Below are 23621 nucleotides of genomic sequence, written 5' to 3' on the forward strand. Positions count from 1 at the left end.
TGTGTAATTAATAAAGTATAAAATTGATAAAATAAGAGAGAGAGAATGTAATAAAAGTGATAAAATAGGAGAGGGAATGTAATAGTTATTACCCAAAAAGGAAACGTGTCAAGATTCGTGGGACGGAGGGAGTATATGTTAAATGGTCTTGCAAGCGAAATCCAATCGTATAATTTTTTTTATTTTTTCCAAATTCAATAATTAATTTCAATACATTGCAAAATGCCATCGTATAATGCATTGTTTCTCATCCAAAAATATGTTAAATAGTGTCGCGGCCGAAATCCAATTGTATGAATCATTTCACTTTATTTCATTTATTTATATATTATATTCACAAATTTAACTTAAATTAATTAATAACTCATAATTTTATAACAAATAGTTATATCGACTTCGTTAAACTATAGTATAGCAGTTCATTGTCTTATTGGCATATCACGTTTAATTGTTTTCAATAAAGCATTGTATTTCCCTCAAGTATATGTTAATTTTATTTCCAAATTCACTAATTAATTTCAAATAATTTATTAACTTTATTTCATTGAATATAATTTTTTCGACTTCACAAAGTATATGGTACATAGTTTTCCAAACAAAATCCATTATTTGATTCATTTATTTTAATTTTCTTATCGTCACTCACACAGTAGTAGTTCATTTTCTTATTATTACATTACCTTTAATAAAGTATATGTTATTTATTTTTTCGATCTATTTCCCATCATATGATTCATTTTATTTTTAAAAATGTAACTAATTTAGTTTAATCAATTAGTTCAACTTTATTTCATTGAGTATAATTATTTCGACATCATTATTTAAACTATAGTAGTTCATTTTCTTATTATTACATCACCTTTAATAAAGTATATGTTATTTATTTTTTCGATCTATTTCACATCATATGATTCATTTTATTTTTAAAAATGTAACTAATTTAGTTTAATCAATTAGTTCAACTTTATTTCATTGAGTATAATTATTTCGACATCATTATTTAAATTATAGTAGTTCATTTTCTTATTATCAAATTGACATCAATACTATATTATGATACATTTTCTCCAAGTATATGTTATATAGTTTCTCGAGCGATGTCTCATCGTATGATTCATTTTGTTTAAGTGAGATTTTTAATTACACAACATAATTCCATTGAGTAATATATTTATTCATTTATAATATATTTTATGCAATTTTATGTTTTTTAGGCCAAAACATATTCAATTGTTTTGACAAAATATATACATTACTTAAAATATAATATATCATAGGGAATTTTATTTTTGGCAAAACAACTTCAATTGTTTATACAATATAAATATTCCTTCATTTATATAATATTTAATTTTATAATTTTCATCATTTATATTGCCCACATACATATTCCTTCATTTATAATATATTTAATATTATATATGTCTTCATTTAATTGGCCAACATATATATTCTTTCATTTTTAATAAAATTTCCTTCATTACATATATATCTTATACAATTCAATTTATTTCATTTTTTTTTCAAATTCACTAAATAATTCAACTTTATTTCATTGAATACACTTACTTCGACTTCATTAATCACACAATAGTGATTTATTTAGTTATTGTCATATCTATTACAATACTTTATTATAATATAATCAAATAAAGTATATGTTACATACTTTTCCGATCAAAATCCCATCGTATGATTAATTGTTTTATTTTTTATTTTTATCAACTTCACTAATTTATTTGAATTAATAAATTCAAATTGATGAATGTTGAGTATAATTATTTCTTATAATTATATCGCGTTTAATACTAAAATATAATACATTGTCTTCATATATATGTCATATAGTTATTGACTTCACTAATTTAATTCAATCAATTAGTTCAACATTATTTCATTTAGTATAATTATTTCGACATCATTATTTATACTATAGTAGTTCATTATCTTATTATCAAATCGACATCAATACTAGATTACAATGCATTATCTTCAATGATATGTTATATACTTTTCCGACCAATATCCCAACGTATTCACAATTTCTTTTTTTCAAGTTCATTAATTTATTTCAATTAATTAAGTAAACTTTATTCGTATTATTCCAATTATTATAATATATTTAATCTAAGTATATTATTTAATTTTTCAATCGATGCCCCATAGTATGATTCATTTTATGTTTATTTCTAACGCATAACTAATGCGTTTGTCACTACCGGACAAGGTGACAAAGTATTATTCACATATTATTGAGGTCTCAGGTTAAAATCCCGCAAACACACCTTTTTCTTTTTATTTCGGTTTTTTTTTTAAAAAAATCTTCTTCCAAATGTTCTTTTTTTTTATTATATTTCGTTTTTTAAAAAAATAATCTTCCATATGTTCTTTTTTAAAAAAAATCGAAAACAATATATAAATGAAAACAACTATAGGATTATTTTGAAGGGAGTCTTTAAAATTAGTAATAATAAAAATAATTAACATAAATTTCGCAACTTTTGCTTTTATTTCGGTTTAAAAAAAAAAAAAACTTCTTCCAATTTTATTTTTTTGTTATTGTATTTCGTTTAAAAAAAAAATCATCTTCAATATGTTATTTTTAAAAAAATATTCGAACAATATATATAAATGAAAACAAATCTAGAATTATTTTGAAAGGAATCTCTAAATTAGTAAAAATAAAAAAATTAACATAACATTCGCAAAATAAATTATATGTGGAAATAAATCTAGGATTATTTTAGGAGAATATCTAAATTACTGGAATCAATTATAGGATTAATCTTTGGAGAATGAAAATCTCTAAATTAGTGGAATCAAATCTAGGATTATTTTAGTATAATCTCTAAATATGTGGAAACAAATTAATAAAACATAATTTTGAAAAAAAAAACAATTTACTCTTAACACAACTAAAATATTAATTTCAAAAAAAAATCGAAGAAAAAATGTAATTTCGAAAAATAAATATTAATAATAATAAAAATATCTGGAAAACAAATCTATGATTATTTTTAAGAGAATCCCTAAATATTTGGAAACAAATTAGTAAAACATAATTTTGGAAGAAAAAAATAATTTACACTTAAAACAACTAAAATATTAATTTCGGAAAAAATAAATTTAAAAAAAAAATTAATTTACTCTTAAAAACAACTAAAATATTAATTTCGGAAAAACATAAATTAATTATTGCAGATAAAAAAAATATAAATTTAAAATGATAAAAAATAAAAAACAATTTAAAAATAAAATATATTTTTTGAAAAAAAAATGGCAAAAAAAAATGAAATTTACATTAAATATATTTTGAATAAGATTAAAAGTAGTTGAAAAATATAAGGAAAGGATATTTTAGTAAAACCATAAATTAGCAAAAAATCGGCTCAATCAGAAAACCTTAAAAAAACCGGTTTTTCATGCAGTGTCCGGACACCGCAGTGTCCGAAAATCTTTATTGTTGAGTTAATTAACAGATTAAACCAATCAAAAATGATATATTATCAAATACTGAGAGTTTAGATTCGATTTTAATCCATTTTAATATAGTGAAATGCTTTTACATAAATTTTATGTTACATTTCAGTGTTCCGTAATTATATTTTCTTAATTTAAGCTTTTCATGTACATACTAAAAAATATATTTAAGTATTCTCTAAAAGTTTAAAATTGTGACGTATTTATTATTTTATATATCAGGTAGGAAATATAGAAAAAGAAAACAAAAATATATAGTAGCTATATGATTTTAGAAATCTCCACCGGCGAAGGCGACCTTCCTCTCCAGCGGCAGCGGCGACCCTTCTTCTGTGGCGCAGAGCACTCCAACCGGCGGCGCGACCTTTCCTCAACGGCAGCGACTTCTAGAAGCGGCAGCTTCCTCTCCAGCAGTAGCCAGCGACGCGGAGTGTAGTTTTATTCTTCAAATTTGCGCCGCTCTGCCCTCCGGAACCGCGCGACGTTGCTCTCCGGCTGGACCGGCTCTACCCACGCCAGTCAGCCCAGGCGCCGTTCTGCCCTTCGGAACCGCGCTGCTCTCCCAGCCCAGGTGCGAGTCGCGGCGCTGCCCGGTGGAGGGATCAGTTGCGCAAGCCACCTCGCCAGATCCGCCCACAGATCCGCTGCCCAGAAGTAGTCTGCCTTCGACTCCAGATCGGCGACACCTTTCTCCGGCGAAACCTACGGTAGTTACCTTCGACTCCAGGCCCAACGCAGCCCTCAAGTCCGGCGAGAACGCGCATCCAGCCAGGCCTTCCGACTCTTTATGAAAGATCAGCGTCCAGATCCGCAAGTCAGCCCTTCCTATTCAAAAGCTAAGTTCTACTTCCTTATCTCGGGTGATGTACAGTTGATATGGATGCGAACTGAATTTAGTACTTGAGACAGCAAATTACCTTGAAGGTTTTCAAGCAGATGGGTTGTTGTTGGGGTTGAATGTATTGTAGGATAACTGTAATGAATTGAATGTGCCATGGTGAAACGAATGGACAAGACTTGAACTGAAATTAGCAAAGTTTAAGGACAGAGCTTATCTTACAGTTGTTTGGTTAGATTGATGTATTGTTCGTTGTAGTTGATTACTTCATAAAACAGGTGATTTTCTCTACAATGGAGCCTAGAGAGAGCGAGAGATAGTGGAGAGTGGTGAGAAGAAGAGGGATTGGTCCAAAACATGTCGACAGAAAACAGGCAAGAAGCTGGAATCGGAGCAGTTTGAATGGGAGGAGAGATTGGAGTTCGAATGAACGTGATGACACTACAACCTTTTTCTTTAACAACATCCCAGAGGATTGCAGCCTTGATTTTCTTAGACGTAAGTTCGAGACGGTTGCGAAGACGGTGGATGTATACTGCCTAAGGAAGAGAGATCTTTGGGGAAGACCGTTCGGCTTTGTTCGATTTGAAAAGGTGGAGAGGTCTGAGACTTTACTGGTGGACCTGAACAAACTTTGGATTGGCAGTTATAATATTAGAGTTTATAAGCCTAAATTCCAAAGGGATTATAAACCTAAATTCGAAAGGGTTGATGAGAAGAGAAGGAATGAGCAGAATAGTGTCAAAGAAAAGAAGTTGCAACAGATACAGCCATGCACCATGAAGGTGTATAATAGGCACGCAGGTGTCTCCTTTAAGGAAGCTCTTACAGGTGCTAAAGATGATAAAGAACTTGATGATGAAACATTACAGTTCCAGACGACGGAAGAAGACTTGGTTTGGCTTAATGGGGCTTTTACAGGTTACATTAAATCTGAGTTTCTCTGGGAGGAAGTTCGAGAGGAAATAAATAGTGAATGCGCAGGTTGTTTTAAGCTTAACTCCCTCGGTGGCAACATGGTCCTAATCCAAAGCAGCAACGAGCAGACGACCGAGGAAAATCTCAATAAGCTCAACGAATGGAGAGACTTCTGGTTGCAGTGGTGGAGGCCTTGGAAATCTGTTGATATCAACTATCAAAGAGTTGTCTGGACTAAATGGACCGGAGTCCCGCTACATGTTTGGAATTCCCGTTTCTTCAGTACGGCAAGCGCGAGGTTCGGGTTGCTTCTGAAAATTGAAGAAAAAACAAGAACGAAAGAGAGGCTGGACGTGGCTTTTATACAGATGTCTACTGGGTTCAACTCCATCGGAAACATACTGAAATGTAAAATCGACGGTGCTTCGTTCCAAATCCGGGTGGAAGAAATGCCCTATAATTTCGTTTCCCCGGAGGAGGAGGTGTGGTCTTTGGACGAAGATGCTGACTCAGAATGTTCTTTACAAGATATCTCACAGTCTCCGGCGAAGGCTTTCATCGTCGAGTCGGAAACAGAGGACGGTGAAGGAAACGACTCGGTTACTCAAAAAAACGGCGTCTCGGAACTCGAGAGGAAGGTTGTGGAAACTAATGGCCCGTTCTCACATTACTATGACACAGATAAAGGAAGCCAAGTCCAGCGGGTTTCCTCCGAAGGGACTGATAAATCGCCTTCAAATGACCCAGAGACTAGAGGTAGAGAGATCAATGAAGGGAGTAGAAACGAGAAAGAGAAGGAATTTCAAAATGAACTTGAGGGGGAGGAGTGCGATCCCTCGAGGGTACCAGATTCTCTCATTGCGGGGGTTGTTTCTAAGAAAGGAACGGCGAACAGACGAGGAGGAGGTTCGAGGAAGAAAACTCAGAAATCAAAAGCCACCGAAAATCAGCATCAAGTTTGGGGCAATTTCATTGCTGATATTGAATCAGAGGGTGAGATGGGCAAGAATGGATGCGGCTCGCGATCTACTGAGGAGGATTGGGAGAATTCGGAGAGAGATGAAGATACAAGAACATGGCTCTTTGCCAAGAAGTTGGGTTTGTCGAGCAATCACCAAGACGCGGTCATGATCGAGCAATTGAAGGAGCAAAGAGCAAAGGCAGGACATCCGAAGGTCGTGGGTGATATTGAAACAGGTTTTTAATGAATATTTTATCTTACAACATTAGAGGCTTGGGGAGTTCCATTAAACAGAGTGATATCGGAGAATTGGTTAGGAAAAATGCTTTAGATTTTTGTTTTGTTCAGGAAACCAAAATGGAAATTTTCTGTTCCTCAATGTGTGATAAGTGGTGGGGGAGGAGTAATTTTGATTGGGCTGTAAGGGAGTCAGAAGGCAGATCGGGTGGAATACTATCGGTCTGGAGCAAGGATAAGTTTGTGGCAACTAGTAAATGGAACGTGACGGGGGCTGTTATTGTTAATGGGATTTGGCTACAAGGAGGCCTGCATTGTTGTTTTGTTAATGTGTATGCGCCCATGGGAACCACCGAAAAGGAATCTTTGTGGGATACATTAGAGCTCATTGCTCTTCAAAACAAAGACTCTTGCCTGTGTTTTCTTGGCGACTTCAACGCAGTGCGTGATCCGGGAGAAAGGGTGGGGAAAGGTGCTGTCTTTAATCAAGCAGATGCAAGGTCTTTTGACGCTTTTATTCGGCAAAGTAATCTGCTGGAAATTAGAACACAGGGGAGAAAGTTTACGTGGTATCAACCTGGTGGAGGATGTAAGAGCAAACTAGACAGATTTATGGTCAACGAGAAATGGATGCAGGAATGGCCGGACACAGTCGGAAGGGGGCTTCAGAGATCAGTGTCGGATCATTGTCCGATCTTCCTGACTACAAAAACCAAGAACTGGGGACCCAAACCTTTTAGGTTCCTCAATTCTTGGCTCTCCCACCCAGATTTTTGCGCGTTGGTAAGGAAATCGTGGGATGAAGCTAAGATTGAAGGATGGAGCTGCTTTGTGTTCAAAGAGAAATTGAAATTGGTGAAGAGTGCGTTGAAAGAGTGGAATCTGAGGATTTATGGCAACATTGAGCACGGATTGACAGATCTTAAGGATGAACTTCAGGAGCTGGACATTTTTGATGACACCTTTGGTCTTGAGGAGAGTGAGACAATCAGGAGAAATGAATTACGAGCAATGATTTTCCTTAAATCCAAAGAAAAATGTAGTCTTCTCCAACAAAAGGCGAAAGTCAAATGGGTCAAGGAGGGCGATCTGAATACTAGTTTTTATCACAAAGCAATTGTTGGGAGAAGAAAGAAGAATGAAATTGCAGGGCTTGATGTTGGGGGCTGCTGGATCGAGGATCCAAAGACCATTAAGGAGAACGTCAAAACGTTCTTCGAGAATCACTTCAAGAAGACGCCGCGCGTCCTACCTATGATACCGGGAGATTTCACTGCTCGGAGAGTTTCTGCAGCGAATAATGCGGAGCTGATCAAAACTTTTTCAGAATCAGAAATTAAAGATGCCATTTGGAGCTGTGACGGTGACAAGAGCCCGGGACCGGATGGCTTTAACCTCAAGTTCTGGAAAGCGTCATGGGAGATTATCAAGAAAGATTTTTTAAAGGTGATGACTGAATTTCACTCCAATGGCAAAATCCCTCGGGGATGTAACTCTTCATTCATCGTTCTCATTCCTAAAAAAGAAGGAGCTTGCTCACTTGAGGAGTTTAGGCCTATTTCACTTATTTGTAGCCTCTACAAAGTCATTGCGAAGGTTTTGGCGAATAGGATGAAACAGGTCATGGATTCAGTTATTTCGGATAATCAGAGTGCCTTCATTGGCGGCCGTTACATCCTTGATGGGGTCGTGGTTCTAAATGAAGCAATTGCGGAGGCTACTAAGAAGAGAAAAGGGAGGATTATCTTCAAGGTGGATTTCGCGAAAGCATATGACTCCGTCGAGTGGGATTTCTTGGATTTAATGCTTGAAAGAATGGATTTTGAACCATTATGGAGGAAATGGATCCGAGGTTGTATCTCCTCGGCGACGACGAATATTCTGGTGAATGGATCTCCATCTGGTGAGGTGTGTTTAGAAAGAGGATTACGGCAGGGGATCCGCTTTCCCCATTCCTCTTTCTTATTGCAGCGGAGGGGCTCCACTCTTTGATCACGAGAGCTGTTGAGAAGGAGCTGATTAAGCCGGTAAAGGTAGGAAATGATTACATTTCAATTCCGCACCTCCAATACGCCGATGACACGGTCTTCTTGATAGAGGATGATGAAAGAAATACAGTGGCAGTTAAAAGGATTCTCAGAGTGTTCCAGCTACTGTCAGGGCTTGCTGTGAATTTCAAAAAATGTTGTCTCTTCGGAGTTGGGGTCGAGGAGGATAAGATCGAGAGGATGGCGGCTGCTTTGGGTTGTGATGTAGGCTCCTTACCTTTCAATTACCTCGGTATTAAAGTGGGTAGCAAGGGCAAAAAGGTTGATGATTGGAAATACTTGGTTGAGAAGGTGAGAAAGAAAATCGATTCGTGGAAAAATGGGAAGTTCTCTCTCGTGGGTCGAGTGACCTTGGTGAAGGCTGTGCTTCAATCTATACCGATTTACCAGCTCTCTTTTACCTGTTTACCAAAATCAATTGTGAGTTCTCTAAATACTTTACTTGGTAATTTTCTGTGGGGAGGGGGTTCTAGTAAAAGTGCGATTGCTTGGGTGAAATGGAAGGTGCTTTGTGCTTCAAAAGATGAAGGAGGCTTGGGGCTTAAAAATATTGAGTGGTTTAATCAGGCACTTGTCGTTAAATGGTTGTGGCGGTACCTTACTGGAAGGGACATGCTTTGGGCTAAAATTGTTAGGTCCATTTATGGTGAGGTTGAGTGGGGAGAGACAGGTCTGGAAAACGCGGGGAAAGGTAGATTTAGAGATGGGTGGTGGCCGAAGATCGTTTCTGCGGCGGGAGGGGCGAGCAATTTTTGGTTTGTTCAAAATTTGAAGCCAAAGGTGGGGGATGGGAAGACCTTTAAATTCTGGAGTCAGTGGTGGGTTGGACAAAAGCCGTTGAAGTTTACTTTTCCTAGACTTTTTCAGTTGAGTGCTAATAAAGAAGCTGCAATCTGTGAAGTTGGGGAATGGACTGATAATGGATGGTGTTGGGATTTAAGGTGGAGAAGAGAGCTATTTGAGAGAGAGAGAGAAGAAGTTTCGGAGTTGCTTAGACTTGTTTCTGGTACTAATCTGTGTGCAGGTAACAAGGACGGATGGACATGGAGTGGCGACATCGGGAGAGGCTTTACAACCAAGTCCGCTTATGAAGCTATTAAAGATCAAGCAAACGAGACTACGGAGGCGGTGGAGGAAACTGATATGAGTACGAAGGTGTGGAAGATCCCTATTCCAAACAAAGTCAAGCTTACCGCATGGAGAATTTTGAAGAACAGAATTCCGACGTGTGACAATCTCTTGAGAAGAAATGTGATGTTGTGTGAAGTCGAGGTGGGATGTAACGCCTGTTTTCATCGGCAGGAATCCACGAACCACTTGTTGATCCACTGTCCAAAGACCTCAAAGGTATGGGAAGCAATCTTTCAATGGCTCGGAGTTAGCATGGCGCAGCCATATGACGTGTCCTCGCACTTTCAGTTCTTTACTAGTTTGAGTGGCCGGAAAAGAAATAAGAAGCTCTTGATGGCTCTTTGGTGTTGTACTACTTGGCTTATTTGGAAAATGCGTAATGAGAGTAGATTTGAGAACAAAAGATGGGAGAGTGCAAACTTGTTTGGAGAAATCAAAGCTAGAGTGTGGAATTGGGGTAGAATTTTTGGTTTTGTTAATGATGGAGTTGGGATTCATAGATGGATGTCGAATGATGAATCACCGATGATTTTGTAATCTTCTTGGTACTACTGGTGCCTTTTCTTTCTATAATATTTACTTTCCTTATCAAAAAAAAAAGTAGCTATATGATTTTAATTTTGTGGTACAGATGGAATATAAAACAATAATTCCACAAATATGTTGGCAATTGGTCGGTCAATACAACTTAGCTGTATTATGCAATGATTGATTCATTAACAATTTAACATATTCTATAATAATATACAGCCATATATAGACTGTAGGCTATATAGGCCTCAACCTCTACCACACATTTCATATAAACCTAATTAATTATTTGTCCTTATCAAAATCAATAGAATAAAACCTAAAGGTCTATATATAACACGGATTTGATTCTCGAAAAATAATCATATTCTAGAATATTAATTTTTTTTATTTGGTTAAATATTTATTAAAATAAAAAAGTAATAAGAATTATGAGTATAAAAAAAATAGTGTTTTTTAATTATCTTTTCCTCGTTTTCAAAATTCTTACTTATGTACTTAATATTATTTTTATAATTTTATTAAAATACAAATTATAATTTTTATTTAGTAGATATTATTATTATTATTATTATTATTATTATTATTATTTGTAACAACCCGACTTTTCTAAGGATGGACAAGTATACTCTGGGTCTTGATTAAGACAAGTTGGTTTGATTATCTTACTTAATTGAGTTGATTAATATAATTTATTGACTCGACTTATTTGTTCATTGCTAAAAAAAATCTGGTTTGACTCAGAGTATGAGTATTTCAGTCAAATTGTAGATGCAGAATTCAAGGGATTAAGTGTACAAGGCAAGTCAATTATTCAATCGTAAATTATTCTGTGCGGCAGTCGCACAGGAGTGCGACGGGTCGACCCGCTCCAAACCCGCGCTCCTGACCCGCAAGGCCGTCAAAGCTAACCAAGGCCGCCATAGCTGACCAAACTCGATAGAGCTGAAATTTTCAGCTCTGTCCGGGATGCTCTGAACGGGTATTTTCAGCTCTGATCGGACTGCTCTGACGGATATTTTTCAGCTCTGACCGGGCTACTCTGAACGGGAATTTTTCAGCTCTGACCAAGCTGTTCTGAACGTGTATTTTTCAGCTCTGGAAGGGTATTTCCAGCTCTGACCGGGCTGCATTGACGAATATTTTTCAGCTCTGACCGGACTGCTCTGAACGGGGTATTTTCAGCTCTGACCAAGGTGCTCTGGTTGAATATTTTTCAGCTCTGATCGGGCTGCTCTGGACGGATATTTTTCAGCTCTGACCGGGCTACTCTGAACGGGTATTTTTCAGCTCTGACCAAGCTGCTCTGAACGTGTATTTTTCAGCTCTGGAAGGGTATTTCCAGCTCTGACCGGGCTGCACTGACGGATATTTTTCAGCTTTGACCAGGCAGCTCTGAAAGGGTATTTTCAGCTCTGACCAGGGTGCTCTGGCTGAATATTTTTCAGCTCTGACCGGGCTGCTCTGGACGAATATTTTCAGCTCTGACCAAGCTCGCCAGAGCTGACCATCACTCGCCAGAGTAGATTTCTAGTGCCAGAGCTGACAGTCATTCGTCTGACCATTATATACAAATGTAATGGTTATACATTTAGGGTTTAGTTTACAGGGTTTAGGGTTTAGTTTATAGAATTTAGGGTTTAGAAAATATAATACTTTATATGTATATCTCATGTTTATTAAAAGTAATCATTATTGTTAACGAATGTAATAATTTAAGATTAAGGATTTTGGATCTGGGGCGCGGGTCGGGGCGGACCCGTCGCACTGGAGTGCAACCGCCGCATGCAAGACCAGCCCTTATTCAATTTGATTGTGCAAGAAATTCAACTACCACGCTAGATACCCAAAAATAAAAAATGAAGTTTTCAAGTAAAATAGCGAAATTTGACTTGGTCAAGATGACATGGGCCCTGACAAAATTTAATCCGGTTTGATCGAGGCCTAATTCCAAAAATGTAGCACCGCCATACGCTCAGCCTGCTCCCCACAATCATCCTGAAATCATTTGAATGAACGTTGGTTGAGTACAAATGCATTCATTGAGGCTATTGTCTTTTTCTTTAAATCTAGTTTAAAGATTTTCCTTAATGAATTGCACGCATATTCAGGAATTATAGCAATATTTTAAGAAAACTGTTGCTATAAATAAAAAAACTTCAGCTATTGAGCCTGACCTTCTAAAAAGCGCGCATTTTAACTGTGTTCCGTGTTACATAGGGGATCCGATCGAGTTAGCCGATGCTTAGACTTTTGTATACACACCTCAATTTTCCATGTTGGGGTCAGAGTCGATCGTTAATTTGGGATAACCTGATTGCTAAACATCTAACATCCAAACAAAGTATTTTTGTATGCATTCATAAACATAACTCATAAACTTATAACTTTAAAAGTGTGGGCTTACTAACCCAAACTTACTTTGCAAATGTAACCCACATGTCAAACTCGTGAGGTAAAATTGAGCTTATGATGATGATGCACCGCTTTGAAGACGGAGTCCTACAATACGAATCATATTTCTCAGTATTCATGCTATGAATAACTGTTACTGTCGCTTATTCTAGGTTCTCTAGGTCTACCTATTCCTGATCTTTTATAGTAATCGAATTTACTTACAAAATCAAGTCTTTTGATTTTGCATTATTAACTATCATGTAATCCTCATGCCAACACATAGGATCACCTTATCTCAATTAACTTGAAGTCTTTACTATATTAATCTAAGTTCATCATCTTCTAAATTTTTGCACATAATCATGCATCACAACGTTGCATAATAGATAACTTGGCTCAATCACTTAAATCTATGAAAAAGACGTTCAACACTTAAAAAAATTTAACAACACTTTAGCTTCAAGTGATTGTTTTCAAACAGGTACTGATTCTGACCGAGAGATCCAATGAATACTCCAATGGTCATTCTAAAAACTAGGTGTTACAAGGTTTAACCTCCAATTTGAATCGATTATATTGGAGTTTAAACGAACAAATTATAATTCTTTATAGATGGATTATTGATAAGAAAAATTCTGAAAATTCATATTTTTCAGAAATGGACTGTATCAAAAAAATCATATTTCATGATCCTAAAGTCCTTTGAGGACCAAAAGGGTTAATCCATAAATAAGGGGGAGTGCGGAACACTTCTCCAGTTGAAATCAACCCAATACGATGTGTAGTTTAGGAGATATTTAGATTTAAAAGTAATGCTTAAATCGGGCTTGAAATCGGAAAGTTCGAATTAAAATTTAACGAAGCCTATTTTGACATATGACAGTGAAGTCGGATATGAAAGGTTTTAACATATGAAGCCGACAGTTACAAAAATCTAGAGAAGTCTTTTTAACATATAAAAATTTGAAAGCTTTTAACCAAATATGTTTTGACTTATGATTATTTGAAAAAGGTCAACCAAAACTAAAGTCATCTCAAGAAATCTTTTTTTGAAAAATTGAGAAATATTCATATGAGTTTGGAAAAATACTAAAGTTTTACATAAGGCAGAAAGTACTCTGAAATACTCAAAGTAAAATTTTGGGAACTTTTAGAGACTATTTGATCAACTAAAAATGTCTAGCAAAATACTACTTTCACAGTGAGCTTTTTGTAGAGTTTGAGCTTCGTAAAAAAAATTTATGGATTTAAATTCCACCAATAAGGTGAGCCTCACTTGCACTCTTCTACAATTTATTTTTATTCTCAAAATACCTAGCTCTTAGACAATGATGTGTTTCTTTTAGGGCTTGAGCTTGTGTTTTAAGTTTAAAACAATTAAATGGACTCTAATTTAAATTGTTGGGCTGAAAGTTGAGCTCTATTATTTTGAATTATTGACTAAAAATTTGGGCTCCAAATCTAATCTACATTTGACCTACTCACTTTTAAAAATTGGGTCTCCCACTCGACCCGATACATATGAGCACACGTTCACGTAAATATTACGCACAAGCGAAAATTATGAAAATAAAGACTAACACTTAATCGATCACTTAGCAAATAAAATGTACACTTAATCATGGCCATGAAATGCAAGAATTCTTAATTGATCTTTGAATTTATTATCGACTTAGAAAATAAATTCTACTCTTTATTTTAAGTCTCAAGTATTCGACTCATTAGACATAGATAGATTTATTCTTGTTAGAACAATTTATTCTTAAGTATTGGGATTAAGGACTTATCATAATATTATAATACTCCAAAAATAATTCTAATCTTGTGACAAAAATCCGAGATGTTACCTTATTATTATTATTATTATTATTATTATTATTATTATTATTATTATTATTATTATTATTATTATTATAAAGAAAATCGAATTTAATTTTAGAACTATGAATCATATAACTAACCTTAATAATGTACTATGCAATTTAATTCTTAAATATATTAATTAATTATATTTATTTAATGATACAAATTCAGAATCATACGGAGTAACATTTTTTTTTATTTTTTTATTTTTTTTTTTGCGTCACACCCCAATTCTTGAAGGAATAAATACAATTGTGGTGCAACCAATTCATAGAAATAACACAAGGTAAAATCTTTGTTGAAACCTGAATAATAAGATAACAAGTTAGGCTAGGCCCCTTTAGATCACAAGTTTTGTTTCATGTTTCTGATAATCAATATTCATTAACATAAAACTAGGAGTTAAGTGTTTAAGCTCGATCAGAGATGTCATTCTAAATCTAACATGAAAGTCTTAGGTTGAGAAAACAAAAAAGAGATAAGAGTTATTGCTACAACGAAAGTCTAAATAAGGAGTTGAAACCTAGCCTTGGCTCTACCCCATCAGCACCGACTAGCCAACCTGAAAACATTTGAAAGTATTTGGGCTAAGTACTAATGTACTCAGTGGGCAAACACTTTCTGAAACATTTCATATTTTCGTAAAGACAATTTATCCAATCATACTTGACATAGCTTAGAAGGTTTTTAAAGTAAAAGAACTTCTAAGCATGTTAAAACATTTCTTTCATTTGTGCACACATGTCACACTCCCTTTTTCATTACTCATTGTGATCCTGGACCTTTTAGCCACTGACGAATCCATTACTCCTTCATTCTTGACCTGAGGGCGTAACCCATGCAAGCGTCTATTTGGGACACAATGCTCCGGAATACATCCATTAGCAGATGCACGTAGAGTCAAGGGAAGGCACTTGCCACCCCATGATTATTAATATAAAATACCTATATTACCCCTCATTAATTATTTATCTATAAATATATCCTTAGTATTATTAAATCAATAGGATTGTAATTGTTTTTCTCCCCCAAATTTCATCCGCTCTCCGCCCTTTAATTCTCGCTTATGTCTTTCAGTTCCAGTGCCTGTGTCGCTCACTCGTCTGCGTTCATATCATCCAATTACAATTGACACATTTGATATTAAAGGGTTCAGGGATCTAACCAAAAAATTAGTGATAACTGGTAGAGATTTGGTGTATTCGTTGGTTTACAAGCTTATGACTTTAGCATTAGTTCTACCGGTTGCAACAACTTTGGTGGAAAGAGTATTTTCAGCTATGAAGATTGTGAAGAATCGACTATGCAACATGATGGGTGATGAATGAATGAGTGATAATTTGGTAGCCTATATTGAAAAAGATGTAATTAGTTGTATTTCTAATGATGCTATTATACATAAGTTTCAAACTATGACGAATCGTCACGATCAAATATAGATTGGATTTCTATGAATAATTTGTATATATTTAGTTTCATTTGATATAATTTTTTTGCCACCCCTTGATAGAAATCCTGCGTCCGCCATTGAATACATCCCATCAAGCACCTTATAACGCCTTATACATGATTAGTGCCCGATGAAGAGCAACTCACCGAGTCAGCTAATAGGTTTACACAATTCTCAAATAACGTGTTAGGTCATAAGAGAACCTCGATCGATCCATGAATTGCGAGCCTTAAACAGAGCATAGTGCACCAAATATTTTATTGGATAAACAGTGTGCATTTCTTTGAAACATTTAAAGCTTAATAGCTCAATCATACATTTGAAAAGTAAGCTCACCTAGTTAGGTAAAGTCTGAAGATCATAATCACATAAAAACTTGTCTTGGGAAAGCAGTGCTAATCCCCTTGGTCCACAAAGCCTACAAGAGAGTTGATAACACTCATGTTTCTATGGTTTTTAATGTTCATATGATGTCAATTTTATAGGAAATTGAGTGTTATATGATTGTTTTGTGCATATATTGCTTTATCTTGAGAAATATGATACTTGCTCAAACTTTGATGGAATTTACAGGAATCTTGAGATTGTAGAACCCGATTAAAAGACCTATCTTGCATTGAATTCGATTAAAACACCTATTTGATCTTATTCCTGGCATACTGTTAGCGATGGAGATTGTAGAAGCTTGACAAGCTTATGGTAAGTGATCTATCTGGCATTGAATTCGATGAGAGTATACACGTCCATTCCATCAATTGTGAGTTGAGTGAAACACTTTATCTTGAGAGTCAATTGTTGGATGTCAATGTTGATTTTGCCATTGATTGTGTTTATTAGTGGTTGTCTGTTCATATGTTGAGGAGTTGAGGGGATCTTTTAATTTATTTTTCTGAGGCATCGATGATCCAATTTTCTTACCCATTCGTGTTCATTGTCTTGTTCTTCTGGTTGTTCGAGGACGAACAACATCTTAAGTTTGGGGAAGTTGATAACACTCATGTTTATATGGTTTTTAGTGTTCATATGATGTCAATTTTATAGGAAATTGAGTGTTATATGATTGTTTTGTGCCTATATTATTTTATCTTGTGAAATATGATACTTGTTCAAACTTTGATGGAATTTACAGGAATCTTGAGATCGAATTTTGAAAACTATTATGAAATAGAAGTTGTAGTTCGTCTCGAGAAGAGTTTGTGAGCGTAAACGAATTGCAAATCGGAGTTTGGACGAGGAAGATATGGCTAAAACAAAAACGTTGCGCGCAATAGTCCAGAAACGGCGACCCACTGGAATAGGTCGCCGATTTTGGCATTTTTTGTGAAGGAAAACGGCGCCCGTTCTGGTCGCCGTTTCGTCTGCGTTTTTTAGGTTTTTGCATTTTTCTCAGCTATTTTTGAGTTTTGTACTGGGTTTTTCCTTGGGACTATAAGTAGGGCTCATTATTGACCTATTTAGGGGTCCAGACTTTAGTTTTTATTTTCATAGCTTTAAACTTTCATTACTTTCATAGATTAACTTTATTTTTCATGCAAGATTTCAGTTGTCGTTCAACATTCATTCCGGGTTGTTAGAGTCAATGTTGACTCCGACAATGTTGGGACCAATGTTGGTAACATACGTGTTTTCAATGTTGGGTGGAATGTTGATAACATTCATGGTGTCAACATTTCTGGGTTTTTAACCAACATTCCTGAGTCTGCCCTGACTCCATACTTTGACTCTCCATTGGTAATTGTATATATTTAATCTTTAACTTACTTTCACGTTTTCTTATTATTTGGTTGTGAAATAATAGTTTTTTGCTCGTTGACCACGTTTTGAATAAGTGGCGGTTATGCATGGTTCAAAGTAGTAGGCAGGTTGTTGCTATTTTTCAGGAACCATGATCTTGTAACCAACATTCCAAGGCTGGTTGACTAGCAGTTTTTGAAGACGGATTGCAGCAGTTATAGGAAGGTTCTGGAAGTGGGAAGTGGAAGAAACTAACCACGATGTCACGACCGGACCTAATTAAGGATAATTATGCCGGGGAAACCGTGACTAATGGAGGGAGATTAGAAGCGGGGTAGAAAGGGGAATAATCAAACAAGAAAGGATCGCATTTCATCATTGTTAACAACATGGATATTTATTATAATATAACGGAGTTTTAGTCGTATAGACTCAAATAACTAGTAAGTTCAGATAACTCTGACTTAGCCAAAATAACATAAAACTTCTGAGTACGCAGCGGAATAAGGTTCTGATTACATGTATGAAGACATGTAACCCTAGAGTTCATTAATACATAATAAGACAAAAGAATCCCGCTCGTCACTTCATCACCATCGGCAGCTGCTCAACCTGCACATTTAGAAATATATGCAGGGCTGAGTACAAAAGTACTCAGTGGGCACATATGCCTACTATGAAATATAACATGCTTCGTAAAGTTGTAAATTGTCATGCCATCATAAACAGTACAGCAAGGGAGTTTTTCGTTAAAAAGGCCCAAGCTTACTAAATTCATTTGTGATTCTTAAAGTTCGTCTGCAGACTAAGTTCTCTTGTAATCTATCATATCTGGAACTGTGTGCCGGAGAGGTGGCCACCTCTCACGGACACTTGACCGGCCAACCCGCTAGATGACTCACGGTCACTGGTGTACACTAGCCCTGACAGGATAGCTATCAACTGCTCAGGACCCGAATTCGATTTCATAATAACTGGCAAAGCCACATCAGATAGATATCATACCAAACATTGAAACATTTATGGCAAGACAACAGTTGAAATAATTTCCAGTTCAAAGATTTTGCAATGAAATAACTGTTCAAACATAACATTAAACTCATTTGATATATATGAAAGTAACCCACCTGATAGCAAAGCTTTGCTACAGATTAGTGACTCCTTGACGAGCTCTTATTCTTGCGCTCGACCTTTAATCCGAGAAAATAACGTAAGACTTTAAATCGAGGGAAAATTCTCAATTAAATGAGAATGCGTAATTAAACTATGCATGAATCTCGTATGCATGAACTATTATTCTGAGATAATAATCAGGGAATTTCTATTGTTAATCCAGGCTATCGGATTTAAACAAAAGCTAAGTCTCGTCTCATGAAGCCGGATAATTAACAAAAATTAATCCGTTCTCTTCGGGGTGTTCTAATCCGTCAATTAAATAAACCCCGCTCCTCGTAGTCAATAGAAAATAAATAAATACTTCAGCTTATTCGCTTTATAACCTCATAATTAATTGGCTTAATAAATATGAATAAGTAATGTTATAAGATTAAATAATTAAAAGGCTCAACATAAGGCAACCTAATAATTAAGTAAAAGTGGGCTTGAATAATTAACATGAGAGGCCCAATTGAAATAATTCATCGGCTCAAGTAATTAAATAAATCTTGGCCCAATAAATAATTATTTGATTAGCTGGGCTCAATTAAATAAATCTAACGAGGCCCAACGAAGATAATATAACAGCCCAAATAAAATAGATGGCCTTCAATTTAAATAAATTCGGCCCAATGAAATAATGTAATAAAAGCCCATCTGAGTAAAATAAATAAATTCAGGGGCCCAATCAGTAATTAAAATCGGCCCATATAAATAAATTCAGAAGCCCAATTCATAATTTAAAATCGGCCCAAAATTAATAAATAATCCAGCCCAACTCAAGCCCACTGAAAATAAATAACAAAGCCCAATAAAATAATAACTAGAAGGCCCAAATCAATTAAATAACAAGCCCATTAAGCAAAGCCCAAGCTCAAAATTCGGCCCAAAAGAAATTAGAGGCCCAATTCTTCTCTTACAGTCCATACTCTCTCTCTTTTCATCACCAACTATCGGACTCTCTCTCTCTCTCAAAACAATTCACGCTTTTCTCTCTCTTTTCTCTCTCTCAAGAACCGACGCTCCCTCTCTTCCTCAAGGCCGATCGGCCTCTTCTCCTCCGGCTAAATCTGGCCGGCTGCGCCTCCTCCGGCCGTTCAGCCATCACTTGCTTCGGCCGGCGTCATCTGTCGACGCGTCTCAGCCCCGGCGTCGTCCTCTTTCCTCCCCCAACATCGAGCCCTGATTCTCAAGGAATCAGCGCTGCTGCTGCTGCTACCCTTTCGAAATTGGGCGACCGGTCGCCGTCTGGGAGCGGCGTTGCTCCGGCCTGGAGCCCGTCGGCCTCCTCTCCTTCCCCTCGTCTCAACTTTAGACGCCTCATCGCCTAGGTTCTCCCTCTCCCTCTTGATTTACCCCAAATCTATCAAATCGAACCGAGCCCTAACTTTTCAAAGTCAGAACTCGCCGTCGCCGCTGCGATCTCCGGCTCTCATGTTCGTCGGCAAGCGGTTGCTGCTCGAATCTGAAAGTTGGTTTATCTCCTCGACCTCTCTCATAATTGATCGGCGTCAGCTTTATCTTCCTCAGTTGTTCAGCCGCCATCGTCTCTGATTGGCTTCGGTTGCCGACGCGGGCTCCATCAACGCCGTTGATGCTGTCCTAATTCCAGAAAGGAAGAGGTCGCCGCTGCCGGGTAGCCGCTGTTCGGGCTCGGTACCGGTCGAGGCAGTCAGCCTCCCCCCCTTAAAAGCTAAGTCAAACCGTTCTCTTTTATCGATTCTTAATGCGAATTAGGAATGATAAGGTGTAATCTCTTCTTTGCTTTGCATAAACTCAAATTATGCTTGTTTAAAACTTCATATGAACTGTCACTTGCTCATAAAAGCGTAGTTGGCGTAATTACTAAGTTTAAGATGCTATAAGGTCTTCTATGATTGAACTGATTATGCCCATGCTTTAATATGAATGTTTACGAAAGGATATTTGAGATTGTGAATTACCTGTGATTGCTTTGTGTTTGGGTGGCTGTTGAAGCTTTTGAGTTATATGAACTGGAACTACTGAACTGAATAGATCGAATTGTTCCTTTAAATGACTGTAAGTTATAATTGGAACGAGATGATGAATCAAGGCTACTCTTACCTTAAAGTTTGGCAGAGAATTGAATGAATGTTTTAACTTGCTTTTCGGATACGGCGTGTCGAATGAACTGGAACTGAAATTTTGTTTTGTTGTTTCAGTAATTGCAGGTGATCATTCGAAGAAGGTGAGACATTAAAGCAAGGTTTACCTTGAGAACTTGGCTGAACGAAGTGGAGGCTTCTATGCTCTTTGGAGAAAGCTCTTGGTGGCTGTAAAGAGAGGGAGCAAAGGGTGGTGGGAGTTGATATTTTCCTTCTTTCCACTAGTCTTTGCAACACTTTTTTTTTTAAACTTTCTCTCTTTGTTGGTGCCAAACAATTGAGTGGAGTTGGTGGTGCACAAGTGTGGTGGGGAAAAAGGAGTGGTGGTGGGGAGGTAGGTATAATGGGATTTGGTGGAGTGGATGCGTATAGTGTAGGAAACATTACGCATATGAGAGAAAAAAAAAAAATAATGATTTGTAAAGTATTGAAGTTACAAGTATTTGTAAAACTAATATTGGGTTCTACTAAATAACGACGCTTCGTTATATCACTCTATGAATTAAATATCTAATTTAACTCGTTCTTATGATTCGGAATTAGATCACGACTTCCAAGTAAATAATAGAAATAATATTTCTATCGCATATAAATTAATAACTTGACTTTGCTAAGTCAGTTATTAAACTGGATAATAAATTATTGAATGGCTCAATAATCTTTGTCGCGTTTTTCTCATACGTTATAAAAGTATAAAGCTAAAATATTACTCCATCTCTGATAAAAAAATTCAGAACTATAAACTGGATTCATTTATAAAAAATTGCATTTACTAGTTTTAATCATAATTAAAAGAGCGGGCTACTACACACGACATGAAGGCTTATAAATGCAGCAAGAAGCTTCATTCATCCTTACGTTTTAGAAGTGCAAAATCAGCGACTTAACATTCACTCACAGCCAACTCGTCATTTTCCTGCTGCAAACGTGACACCGGTTCTTCAAGGATTGCTTTGACGAAGTAGACTTAGGCAGCAAATCTATAAAGTCTATCTTTGTATCGACGGGACGTCGAGAGCAAGATTTGAAGCGCAAGGCCATTCGAGCGTAGCAGGTTGTTTGCTTTGTCCGATTAACTTTTGTTATTCGGCTGTTTTGGGTTCTGTGTTGTATCAACATCGTAGTACAGAAAGTAGATAGGTTGGTTTATCTTAGGCAGGAAATCTGTAAAGATAGATCTCCAAGAGATCCAAATATGTACTTTGTTTTGTTGTTTCAACATAGTTATTTTTAGCCCTTGAGGCATTCACGGGTTATTTATAATCCGTGAAAAGGTATTCTTGTGTGTTCTTTAATTTCCGCTGCATGTTAGCTTGAATGTTACTAACATCATGTTATCAACATTCCTGCTAACATTACTCTTACGAATTCACAGTGTTACTTGTGGTAATTTGGGGCACTAATTTCTTTCACGGGTTTTATATAATTCAGTTTTTATTATTACTTTCTTATTTATTATGCTTTTGATTTATTTTCTGATGTCCGTGTCACAACCCAAAACCATTTATTTTCTTTACAAATTTTATTTGAAAATTATTGAACTTTTAATTTATAAAATGTTTGAAAAAATATTTTATTTATTAAATTTATGTGAGTCTAGTCGCGCCCCTAATTAAAAGAATGTATTTGATAAGCTTAAGAATATAATTTATTCATAAGTAGAATAATATCTATCTAATTATCTATGGTAAATAAATATATTTATATAACTTTATTTTTTTTAAAGGCTACTGCATATATATATATATATATATATATAGATATAGTCACGTATATATAATAACTAAACTATAAATTACTACAACTAAATAATAAAATATTGTCTTATTATATAAAACTAGTACATCCACCCGTGCGTTGCACGGCAAGCGCGCGTTATTTTAAAATAACATTTTACATAAAATATATATAGATATAAGATATTGTGTGTAAGTAAATCAAATGATATCAAATTAAATTATAATTAAATGTCAAAAAAATACATAAAGTATTACACATTTTGAAAATTTTCCTTATATACAATATTTGTGGTAGTATTATCATTCTTTCTATCATCCTTAGAAAGTAAAATTTTAAGTCCTTGTTGAATTTGTACTCTTGATACTGCAATGTATAATTGATGCGAAAACTCGATTTGGCAAGAATAAACCAACATGAGAAAATGATTGACCTTAACTCTTATTGATCGTCATAGCATAAGAGACTATTAGAGGGAATTATTGTCGCTCAAACTTAAAAGGCAATCTCGGATCGACTGGAGACCTGGAGTGGAGTCAATGATATTCTTGGAATCAAATTTTTTTACTTGCATGATCTCATGTAATAATTTACTTTACTAAAATATGATGACCAAATCTTGTTAGATTAATAAATTATATATGAAGTTTGATTGATTCATTCATTCACATAGAATCTGACTTTTAATCTTGGTTATGCTTTTATTCACCAATGTCAGGTCTCTAATCGGATATTGTGGCATAATTCCAAATACCATATTACAATAATGGAAAATTATATAAAATGTTTATGAAAAATGATATAATATGAATGAGAACAACTTTTAAAAAAAATAAGTACTAATAAATTGTGATTACCATTACATACTAATAATCAAATTTAGAGAGTAGTAATATGTTTTTAAATACATTTATTATTATAATTCAGATAACAAAAATAATTTTATTTATATAACCAATACCTCATCCACACACACACACACACATATATATATATAGGGAGAGGTTCAAATAAG

General features: G+C 35.5%; 1 long non-coding RNA gene across 1 annotated transcript; it reads right to left on the reverse strand.

The window, feature by feature from the left end:
• Positions 1-17966: 17966 nt before the first annotated feature.
• On the reverse strand, positions 17967-19083 carry LOC131007252 (uncharacterized). Its single transcript, XR_009096002.1, has 2 exons — positions 18716-19083; positions 17967-18200 (listed from the first exon to the last, which is right to left on the reverse strand). It is a non-coding gene; the product is annotated as an uncharacterized LOC131007252 (long non-coding RNA).
• Between the last annotated feature and the right edge of the window lie 4538 nt (positions 19084-23621).

This window comes from Salvia miltiorrhiza, chromosome 1 (genome assembly GCF_028751815.1).
Source record: "Salvia miltiorrhiza cultivar Shanhuang (shh) chromosome 1, IMPLAD_Smil_shh, whole genome shotgun sequence".
Lineage (NCBI taxonomy): Eukaryota > Viridiplantae > Streptophyta > Magnoliopsida > Lamiales > Lamiaceae > Salvia > Salvia miltiorrhiza.